The sequence below is a fragment of the Pogona vitticeps genome, chromosome 7 (genome assembly GCF_051106095.1).
Source record: "Pogona vitticeps strain Pit_001003342236 chromosome 7, PviZW2.1, whole genome shotgun sequence".
Classification (NCBI taxonomy): Eukaryota; Metazoa; Chordata; class Lepidosauria; order Squamata; family Agamidae; genus Pogona; species Pogona vitticeps.
Genome location: NC_135789.1, coordinates 30,403,235 through 30,414,865, shown reverse-complemented (window position 1 = coordinate 30,414,865; position 11,631 = coordinate 30,403,235).

Genomic DNA, 11,631 nt, shown 5'->3' with positions numbered 1-11,631 from the left:
TAATTTTCAAGCTGGTGAAGGGGGAAAGGCTTGGAATGTTTTTTAAGATAGGATGTTTTGCCCTAACTTAAAATTTGTGGTTAAGAATGTTGCTTAGCAGAATGCTTATAATGTGAGTCCTGAGGCTGAAAAAACATAGTATCCAAATACCCACATCAGAAAACCAATGTTTTGGTAAATCGTGAACATTTGCAAGCATTTGGCCTCAATCCCCTCCTATCAGATGAGTAGATGTTCATATGAACCAGGACAGGCAATGACAGAGATGGAGAAACATCTGGCCTTCCAGATGTTGTTAGACTCCAACACCCATCCTCTCTATCCAGCATAACCATAGATGGAGGGAGGGAGTTCTTCAGCCTTGGTTGAAAATGTTGGTTGAGAAGCCAGGGTTGATGATCCTCAATGCGTGAGATGAATCTTGCATCTTCTAGGCTGGTGGTTCCCAACCTCGGGTCCCCAGATGTTCTTGGACTACAACTCTCAGAAGCCTTCCCCACTAGCTGTGCTGGCCAGGATTGATGGGAGTTGTAGTTCAAGGCCATCTGGAGACCCAAGGTTCTGGTTGAAGGTAAAGAATGGGCTACTATTCATACAGATGTGGCTCAACTCACGCAAGCCAGGAAGGATGGGGTGGACTTTAGAATGGGACACTCTGGCCTGTGTTGAAGCCCTGAATTCTAAACTCGGTCCGCTGAACCAAAAAGTGGTGGGAGATCTGTGGGTGGTTCTTCAAGGTGCTTTTGGGGGAAACTCGTTGGAAACGGAGTCTAGAAGCTCGCCTTTGCGCATCGTGTCTTCCTCTGCAGATGTATGTCATCGTTGAGAAATCCCGAAGCCACCCACCAGTCGTTCAGGGGGAAAGGAAGCGAAAGGCAGCATCTGGACTCAAGTTTGCAGGCCAAACGTTATGTATGAATCACCGAGATCAAAGGGAAGGGCCGTCAGCTGCATTAATGAAAAAGCAAACATGTCTCAGAGCAGACGGTGCTGCGGTGGTGTTTCTTGGTCAACAGCCTTCTTCGCCGTTGCACAAGTATTCCAGGAAAATGCACACACACACACACACAAACACACACACACACACACACACACACACACACACACACACACAAGTGGATACACACGCATTTAAGTTCATGGCCATACCTGTTCTGAACACTCCTTAAGCATGTCTGGTTTCAGAAGTTCATCAGGGTCAGGCCTGGTTAGCGTTAGGATGGGACACCAAAGATTAACTGTGGCTTCCAGGATTTCCAAATAGGGCTAGGAACGAATTCTGCCTAAAAGCCCTGGATAGTCATGAGGCTGCCAGTCAGAGTCGGAACTAATGAAGTACTGTAGGTGGATCAAAGATCTGATAACATATTCCTATATTCTTGGTTCACTGCAGACAAACACAGCTTAGCGCATTTACAGAGTACAGGATTTGAAAGTGGTTACAGGGGAGGCCGGATGGCAGTCTTTGTCCTGTTGAATTTTACACTGAAAGTCTTTCCCCACTCTTCTCATTCTCCTGTTAGGTTCTGCTCTCTACTTCTGGATCCTTGATCAGCATCTCTTTAGCTTTACGGATATGATTTCTCCGTATTGATCGATCAAGTTGTATCAATCCTCATTCACATTTCTTCACAGCCATTACAAACCCTGGCTGTAATACTAGAGCCTGACTGACCAAGAGGGCTTTGCACAGGTCACATGAATGCAAGAGTCCTGGCTTCATTGAGTGAGTCAGTCTGTCGCATATTTGCTCTTCCTCTTCTCCTGCTGTCACATAACCTCATTCGGCCCGATTGTTGATTCCAGGGAGTCATGTTGTGGACAATTGGCTGTGTCACACTGAAGTACAGCGAGGAGTCATGCTTGTCATTAAATATTACTTGCAGTAGCACCATGGCTCTTGGTAGTAATACTTAGCATTACTTGCTACTTGTAGTATTGCACTGCTGTTAGTGATAAGACTCTACATTCATCTTCCACTAATCCCAGTTCAAAGCTTGGCCTTCTGGCACCCAAGAGCTGTCTCTGGAGGCTCAGTGGCCCAGCCCTTGACACACACTCCGCCACTGAGCAAAGGTCCTCTCCTGATCTTCAAGGGGGCGGTGGGTGAAGGAGCCGGCTGTTTGCAAAGCTTGAATATGAACTAGAGAGAGAGAGAGGAAGAGAAAAGAAGAGAGGGAAGGAGGGAGAGAAAGTGGGTGGCAGAGAAATGCATTGCAAGAGAAGAGCTTTGGGGAGTTAGGGTTATCACACACCTTTAGGCCAAGAGCTGGCTAATCAACGGGGGAGAGGCTGGCGACCCCTGCCTTTATAATCGGCGGGTCTCTGATAGGCAAAAAGCAAGGGCATGATTACCATAGAAGCAATACAGGGGGAGGGCAGATAAGGCTTCTCCGCAGTCACTTGCCAGTGGCCTCTTTTGTTCTTATCAAAGACAGCCGGGTTCTCCCTATCTTCTCCTTCCCGGAGATCTTGAGCTTCAGTTTCACAGATGATGACCCTCCGGTCTCACATGGGATACGTGGGCCAGCCGGGCTTGTCAACAACCTGCAACCGTATGACAAAGTGCAGATGCTGGACTACCACATGTAAGGCTGGGAGTTGCAGTCTGACGAAAGTAACTTTTCCCAGGCCTCGTTTTTCAGAGGATGTCCCAAAGGGGTAGGTTTTCGGATCTTCTTTCGCTTTTGCTCCTCTAAGTCCGGAGTTAATAATATTTATTTATCTTGGGCTCTGTTTCCTTCAAAGAGAGCTGACATCACAATCTTACATGCCCTCCATTGGGACTAAGCAGGGCCACCCGAGGACATTTTGCTGCCCGAGACTACATAGCCCCTAGTGCTTCCTGCTCCCCCGCACGAAGGCACATAGCCATCCAAAGATAAGCAAGTTATTTGGGAGGTATGCAAGACAGAAAAATACCAGAGGGACTTTCTTCCTTCCCTGGCAATTAAAAAATATGAACCCAATCAATAAATCAGTCAGTCAGTCAGTCACTTTGTTACCTTGAACGGACACCCAAAATCTGCAGACTGAGGCAGCTGCCTCATAATAATGCCAACCTTAAGAGCATGCCCACCTTACAGCCTGATTCCTGAGCGAAGTGGCTTTCAAAGGCACCAGTAAGGATGTAGAAGTGAATTCACATGGTCTGCACCCAAAGCCGAGAAAGGTAACGTTCCTTGAGCACCAATCCCAGAATTCTCCAGCTGCAGGAGATTCTAGTCACTTCCCTGAGACCTGCCAGAACCAAAGGCTGGCAAACAAGGGATCCTATGGCTGGATGCAGTTAGTTCCCTGATTGGTTGGCCCTCTTCATTCTGTCCTAGATATAAACCGTTCATCCATCTGGACCTCCAGATGGAGAGGCTAATGACCTCCCTCAGGGATGGTTTATTCAGCCCATGAGAGGCCAGCAGCTGCAGGTGTCAACTTTTGATGGCCAACGATTCCCCAGTAAATCCACAACAATTCACTTCCCATCATGCTGCCAATTAAATCGTGGTTCAAACACAATGCACCAAAAAACGTTATTATATATCATGGTGCCATCAACAGCAGTCCAGTCTGCAACTGGCTTTTTGAAAGAGGCAAGACATTTATCTGGCAACCTACTTCACACCCCGGATATCTCTCTACTCTCCAATCTCTGATTTGGGTTAGTCTTAGATGCTAGGAACCCTCCATCAAGACATAGACACCTGTGGCATTCATCATCTTGAAGTTAATTGACGTCTCCTGTGGAATGAGATGCTCACTTTAAATAAACCATGTTTCCTGGACCATTTTTAATATTCATCTAGCAACCATTATCCGAGTTGTGTCCTTCATCTTAGAAAATTTGGCCGCTCGCCCTGGAGGTTTGGGAAACCACTCTTCTGGAGGGATTACAAGGCTCAACAGCCCCACCCCCACCCCTGGCAGTATGGCCCCCCACCCCCCAAATTACCATCTGTTGCCTCCGTAGCAGCTGCACATACTTCAACATTCCAAGTCTGGCTTTTCCTCTTTGAACAGTTGGAACACTTGTGATCATTCTGTGTCATCCCAGCGGCTAAAACCAGTAGGCGGTGATGATCAGGAAGCAATTTGCTCCCGACCACAGGCCTGCTTTCGATGTGGTGGACAAGGCATATTTTCAGCCTCTTTTCTATATTTTTAGGCTGTGATTTTTCTGCATACACACACACACACACACATGGAGGATTAGTAAAATTCTGCAAACAGCTTTGTCCCTCCCCCCCAAAAAAATATAGCAGAGGAAGCAAATCTCTTCTGTGTGTGCATACACACATGCTATGCTGTTGTCACTGCATCTCAGCTATGAAGTATTTTTAGCCACAGAGCCATTGGGGGGCTTTCTGGATCGGTGGCCTGCTTTACAACTAAATCTGCTGGTTATTACAGGATTAGTTTGCCTGCTGCGTAGATTAGTCCGAGTGTGAAATTGCACACATGTTAAGCCTGTCTCAGCCTATAGGAGGTGTCAAAGGGAATTTGATCCTTTGTGTGTGTGTGTGTGTGCGTGTGTGTGTGTCCATCTGTCTGTCCGTCCGTCCGTGTGGAGTGTGTTCTGAGGTGGGGCTAGGTGGATGGATCCCATATAGATTCCCCCAACCCTACCCCATATAGCAGTGGTGTCGAACTGTGGCCCTCCAGATGTTCTTGGACTTCAACTCCCAGAAGCCTTCACCACCACCTCTGCTGGCCAGCATTTCTGGGAGTTGAAGGCCAAGAACATCTGGAGGGCCACAGTTCGACACCACTGCCATATAGGATAACACTGATATTTTGTGAGCGATACAGCGCGTGAACACACCAATCGCACAACCTGGGTGTTGTGGCGCGACAACACACCGTTGGAAAGGAAGTGAGTAAATGAAGCTGCACACGGAGTTGTAAAAACTCAGACAAGATGGGCGCCTGAGCTGTTACACAAACATCTTGTTGGGTCTTAAAACTGAAGAACCCTCAAAGTGGAGACATTCTCATTGGGAACTGCGTACAGGTCTGGATGTTTCCTCTTAAAAAACAAACTTAGCAGCTGTGAAACATTAAGGAGAGGTGATCAGAGCTTAACGGGCGGAAAAGGAACATTTTTACAGTATCTCAGACGCACAAAGGGGAAGCCAACAGGAAATGGAGGAAGATGGCCTGTCTCATCTGTGAGCTATCTAAAACCCTTTCGGTGCATCAAAGCTCAGGACCTGAACTGAAACTGGCCTGGTTCTGATTCATGTGTCGTATTGGGCAACGGTGTAGCTGTAACGTCTCAGCGGCAGACACACCTCAGGACAGGCCTCCGAGTCTGGCACGCCAGCAGAGATCAAAAGTGGTTCCTGCTTTTGATCCCTATCAACACATCTAGAAGTCTGTAGCCCTACCGGGAACGGGTCTTTTGTAAGGCTAATGGGCCTTATTTGCCCACCGAAGACCAAAGCCGGAGAGATCAGGGAAATCTCAAGGGGAGGGGAGTGAGGGCAAGGGATGAGCCTGTTAATCAAAAAAGCCTGGGTGCTTTGACCTTGCAAACCCTGAACATTAATGGGTAAAGCAATTAAGGTTTGAGCCCCAAGGGGGGGATTCCTGGGTTGACACCAGGACAGCCTGGCCTACCTCAAAGGCTCGTTGAGAGGAAGTAGAAGAAGAGGGCCATTTGGATTCATTGAGCTCTTTAAAAGTTACCAAAAAAAAAAAAAAAGCAATATATATGCAATAGGTATGTAAATCAAAGATATTTTGAAACTAGTGTATCAGAAACAGTTATATTCTGCTTTTTAAAACAAAACACACACACACACACACACACACACACACTTGTCTGGAGGAGATATTTTGTTTTACATGGGGGGGGGATTTGAAAGTAATTTAACTTCATTCTGATTCACTCACAGAATAGATTTTCTTTCCCTGCGCACATGCCTTGAATTTGAACTTCGCTTCGGCTGGCCGACCTTTCTTTGCCATCTAAAACCATCTGCGAGGGAACCGTTCCACCCCTACCCCCCACCCCACCTCTACCCCCCTGGATATGATTTAAGGGCAATAATACATGGGTGTGTTTATTAAAAAGAGAGAGGGAGGGAGGAAGGGGAGTGCAAAGATTAGCAAAGTCATATTTCACACTCACTCATGAAACTTGATCCTAGCTTTATGAGAAGGCTCCCACCTTATTCGAAGGAGTGAGCTACAGGCAACCCTCGGTTAAAGGAGACAATTTGTTTGGAGGGGGATTCGGGGAGCTCAGCCAGTTGTTACTATGGGAGGAGGAGGGCGTTTAAAACCCTGCATCAGCCGGGAGGGGGGTGGTTTCTGGGGTTAGGGTTGGGAAAACCGCCCAGTTTTGCTATGTTTTGCCTTGTTAATATTGTTAGTTGCACCCTCTCTCTGGAATAGGGAGAAATGTGCAGATCTTGGTCCATGCCTCAGATTGCACTGAAAAGAAGGTGCAGTTCAAAGATGACAAGGATGATCATCATCTGCAGTACGTTGAATTTAATCGGTATTTCTAGCAGGGAAGTGATCAGGTTGTAAATGTGTCTGTCCCTACAACCTTCGTATTTTGCATTCAGTTGGTTGAATTCAGTCGTAGGCATTTTGGAATTCACTTAACTTCTTGGTACCGGGGAGGGCTGACTTTCCTGCTTTTGCATTTTTAAATCTAGAGAATCATCAGATCGTAGAATGATGGAGTTTGAAGGGGCCTCTAAGGCCATCAGGTCCAACCCCCTGCTCAAGGCAGGGATCCAAATCGAAGCAGATCTGACAGGTGGCTGTCTAAATTTCTCCTGAAGGCCTCCAGCACTGGAGCGCTCACCACCTCCCCAATGAATGTAGCTTGGTGGCCCATTTTGCCAGGGGACATGATGACCAGTAGCCATTCTTTGGCGCCCAAGCAGGCCGGTCTGTTTTTCTTAGCCCCTACGAAGATCCTTTAACCGGGAACTGAACCCAGAATCGACTGTATGCCAATTCTACCCCTGAACTAGGGCTGTAGGACAGATGGCGCCTATTTGGCCCCTCCATGACGCTGTTTTCCCTGTAATGATTTAGATGCAACATCACCAGGTACTGCCTTACCCTGTACTTCCCCTCGTATATCTGTCTATCCATCTATCTGTGTTTGGTTCAAAAGGACACTTTGCAAAAAATGGGAATTTCCCCATGGCTGTGTGACAACAATTCTTTGAAAAGCGCACCATGATTTAATGCTCGCTATTTCAGAAATACTTTTCTCAAAGATTCAGCTCAGGACGTAAGGACTCTCTCTCCCTCTCCCTCTCTCATTCATAGAGAATTAGCAAATAAACCATGCAAGGCGGCTGGAGGGGGTTTCTCCTCGCTTGGAAACGGGGAACTTTGTCCCTTGCAGTCACTTCTTGGCAAAGGAGGGAGCACACCCGAGGAAACGCCAGCCTCCCAGAATCCCCTCTGAATGTGTTAATCTGGATTTTGATTGAACTTTTGAAACTGACCTTGGCATGAACTGTGTTAAAAAATCTCTCTGCTGGAGCGCATGGGCTTAACCTCGCTGTTCCATTTGCTCACGAGGTCCGGGGCCTTGCACCGTTCAATCCGTGATTTGACGGATAGGAGAGGAAACTGAGAGATCTTTCTATAGATGGGTCAGGCCCCAACTGGATAGGATGGCAGGGCAGCCAGGCTTGAGATTTAAATGCCTGTCTAGTCAATATCTAGAAGAGAGCCACACCAAAACTCTGTAAGAACCAGAAAGTAGAACCAGGGTCCCATCAAGAAGCTCAGCAGTGGAAAATGTGAGCATTCCTTGTAACAGTTCCCACAGCCACCCACCCCATAAGAAGAATCAAAAATGGCAAGTAGTTGGATCAGTGCCTAGAAAGAACTGAGGAGCAGGTCTTTTGCAAGGTTAACAGCTCTTGATGACTCACTCCAGACTAAACCATCCTCAAATATTTTGCATTACAACAGGGGTTGCTTTCAACAGTATATTACTCCTGGAATTTATGTATGTATGTATGTATGTATGTATGTATGTATGTATGTATGTATGTATGTATGTATGTATGTATGTATGTATGTATGCATGCATGCATGCGTGTATGCATGCATGCATGCGTGTATGCATGCGTGTATGCATGCATGCATGCGTGTATGCATGCGTGTATGCATGCGTGTATTTATTTATTTATTTAAATTTATACCCCATCCATCTAGACCAACGTCTACTCGGAATGATTTCTGCCCCAGCTACTGTGAGGGTTGAGAGGGAACAGGGAAGTCATAGGTGGTGGTAGTGGGAATTATAACATAGTCTTTGCTACTTAGAAATTCCCGGGGCTTAGACTGGCAGAGCCTTGCTTTGGAGTGATTCTTTCCTACAATATACTGTATGCCTTGGCCGTTGCCTCATAATCATGCTAAGTTCCCACACTGTGGATGCCGGCTGTCATCTCACTCCATTAAGTTACTTGCATTGAGCACAGCTTCCAGTTGGAAACCAACACGGACTCATGCAGAGGCTCTAAGAAAGTTGGCAAACCCTGTTGCCTTTCCTTTGGGGTAAGATACATTGTGCAGCTACACACTTTGCTGATGCAAGGCCAGGTGAAACAGAGCTTGATTTAAAGGAAGAAAAAGAGAGCGTCATGAAACGTTGACCTTCTGTGAACGGGTGTTTTTGAGTTTCTAGGGTGTGTGAGTGTATGCCTGTGTATAATATAATATATTATTATTAAAAGATATGGGAGTGTGTAGATTCATTCCGAATGAGTGGGTTTCCTCCCAGTACGGAGTTTGGAAATGACTTCTGCACATTTTGACAAGTCTGTTACAAGAGCAAATAAGCACGAATAAAGACTTGAAGTATTTTGTTGCTATTACTGTGAACTTTTAAAAAATGGCAAGAGACACGAATGTGATACTGTAAACCCAATTTTCTAACAGTTTCTTAAGATGAACACACGACTTCTTTCCATTTAATACTTGGCAAAGTCTACAACATTGAGCCAAAGAGAAAATGTGTGTCTTTCTTTCTCTTTCACAGAGAAGAGAAAGATCAATTTTGCTTTAGCTCAATCCATCTGCCATGAAGCTGAGGAAGTGTTATAAGATTTGTGAGTTTGGATGCACTTCTGTTTGTTTTGTGACTCAAAATTTCTCCGTTAAAAAACAAAACAAAACACTAGAAAAGGGTTTTTTTGAAAGTTGGCAGAACCTTTTCTACCTTGCTGGGCCTAGTTCAGATTCATTTGATCCTGAACCTACTTATTTGTCTTCAACACCACATTTTGACTGAATCAAAATTTCCTTTCATCATCCTTCTTCAGCTTTCACATCTATATATAGTAATTGGGAATATCATGGTATGGACGATCTGAGCCATGTTCTCCTGTGATGCACAAGTCCACTTAAGGATCTTCCTTAATTTCTTCATAACTACCTTTCCAACTCTCTGATTTGGTGGCAGACCCCGTTTTGAATTATGACTGCCCTACAGTATGGAAAATCTTCAACAATGTCATTAACGTAAAAGTTATGAAGTTCTTCTGCAGTCACTACTTTTGTCTCCTTAACATTCAACTGTAATTCTGCTTTTGCAATTTCTTCTTTAAATTTGCTCCTTTAATTATTGCAAGTAACCTCCCCATGGATATTCTCCCACCATTTTCACTCCTGCTCACTCTGAATCCAGAGCAGCTTTTCAAATGATATATTCTGCATATAGATTGACCAGGCAGGAGAAATGAAATACACCCTTGTCTGAAACCTCTGCCTATGGGAAACCATTCTGTTTCTTTGTATTCTGTTCTAACAGTAACACCTTTGTCCAAAGCAGACATGAGAACAATCCAATGTCGAAGAACATCCATTTCTTTTAGAACGATCCATAGTTTCTCAGGATCCACACAGTCAAAGGCTACATTCTTCACAGAGGAGAATAACATTGCTAATGTGAACAGAACCAGATGTGATGCTCCAAAGATGCCTAATGTTGGAAAAAAGGGGGTTGAGGAAATGGAAATTGCAATAATAACAGCACCTAATGCAGGCAGATCAAGCTGAGATCCCGTCTATGTAAAGTCATCCATGTACTTGTAGGATATTAGGGGCATAACACATAATTATGCATTGATGTCTCAGGGAGTGGGCAAATCCAGGCATGGAAAAGTTACTTTTCTTTACTTTTGATTTCAGCATCTAGAATTCCCCTGACATGAGCCAAGCCTTACCCTTCAGGCAGTCTTTCCCTTCGTGACTGGCTGCCGGAGAGGGGCTTTAAATGGCTTGTTGTGCCTTGCTGTTTTTAAATGTGTTGTTAGGATTGATGTAATTTACGTTTTTAATATAACCTGTGTTTAATTCTTTTTAAAATATTTGTATACTTACTGCTTTTAGCTTTTAAATATTGTCTTTTTAATGACGTCAGCAGCCTTGGGTCCCTTTTAAGGGAGAAAGGTGGGGTAAAAATATTTTAAATACATGAATAAATAAAGAGCCTTTGCACACACGCACACAGAGACACGTGTCAATTTTAAGACTAAAAAAAAAAATAGTTTAAGGGGGAATCACAACTCGCTTCTTCAGAAGCATGAAGATGACATGAAGATGCTCTTGGTCAGTCATAATGACATGCTCATGGTTCAGGAAGGTCAATTAGCGTCATGTTATTTAGTAGCCTGCCACCCCTAAGATCAAGATCTGAAACTTCCTTCCAGATTTCTCTTCCAGGAGATGCTGGTGACAAGAGAAAGGACATTTTTCATTGTGGTTCTTGTGGCTATTAAATAATTCCCCCCACAAGCCTGCCTGGATCCCAACATTGTGATATTTTGAGGGTCAGCTTCATTCATTTTTTTAAACGCCCTGACCTTTGGCAGAATGAGATGGGCCACCTCTAAATATTGGCACAAGCTAATTGTTCATTCCCTATGTGTTGTTGTTTGTAAGGGCAAGACTGAAAGGATATTTTATAAATAAAGACAGATGTAACACTTGCATTGCTTTCTTTCTCCACTGTTGTAAGCCAAGAGTCCATTTTCAGAAAAAGGTATTTAACAAAGGCAATAAACGACAAACTGGAATAGTTTTGATATTCTTTTAAAAAGCAGAAGTGGGAAGATGGTAACGCTAGCTGTAAGTCAACAAAGAACAATAGCGCCCAGTTATTTAATGACTCTTTTTTAAAAATAACCTCCCATTCCCAATTAAGTATGTCGAAATGACTAAAGGTTGAAGGCAACTATAAAACTTCATAGGGGGAATGTGAGTTCAGCTCAGTTCAAGTATTTTAATTCAGTGCCCCCTGTTATGTTCTCGGACTACAAGTTCCACACACCCTGGGCACTAGGACTTCTGGGAGTTGTATCCCAAGGACGTCTGGAGACTTAAGATTGAGTATCAAGTGTTCTGTGTCCTTTCTGCCAGAGTCTGAGTTGGTGGATCATGGGTTTCTGTGTGTGTGTGGGTAAAACAGTTTTTGTTTTCTAAGGAGCTTAGGAAAGTTGCCTTTGGGGACTACAGATCCCAGAATCCCCCAGCCACAGTGGCCGGGTGCTCCATGCTGTGGATTTACCACCCTGGAGTTCCGCGCCACCCTGTCTGTAGACAATTCTCTTTGTTGCGAACACCAGCCCGAGAGTAAACGAGATC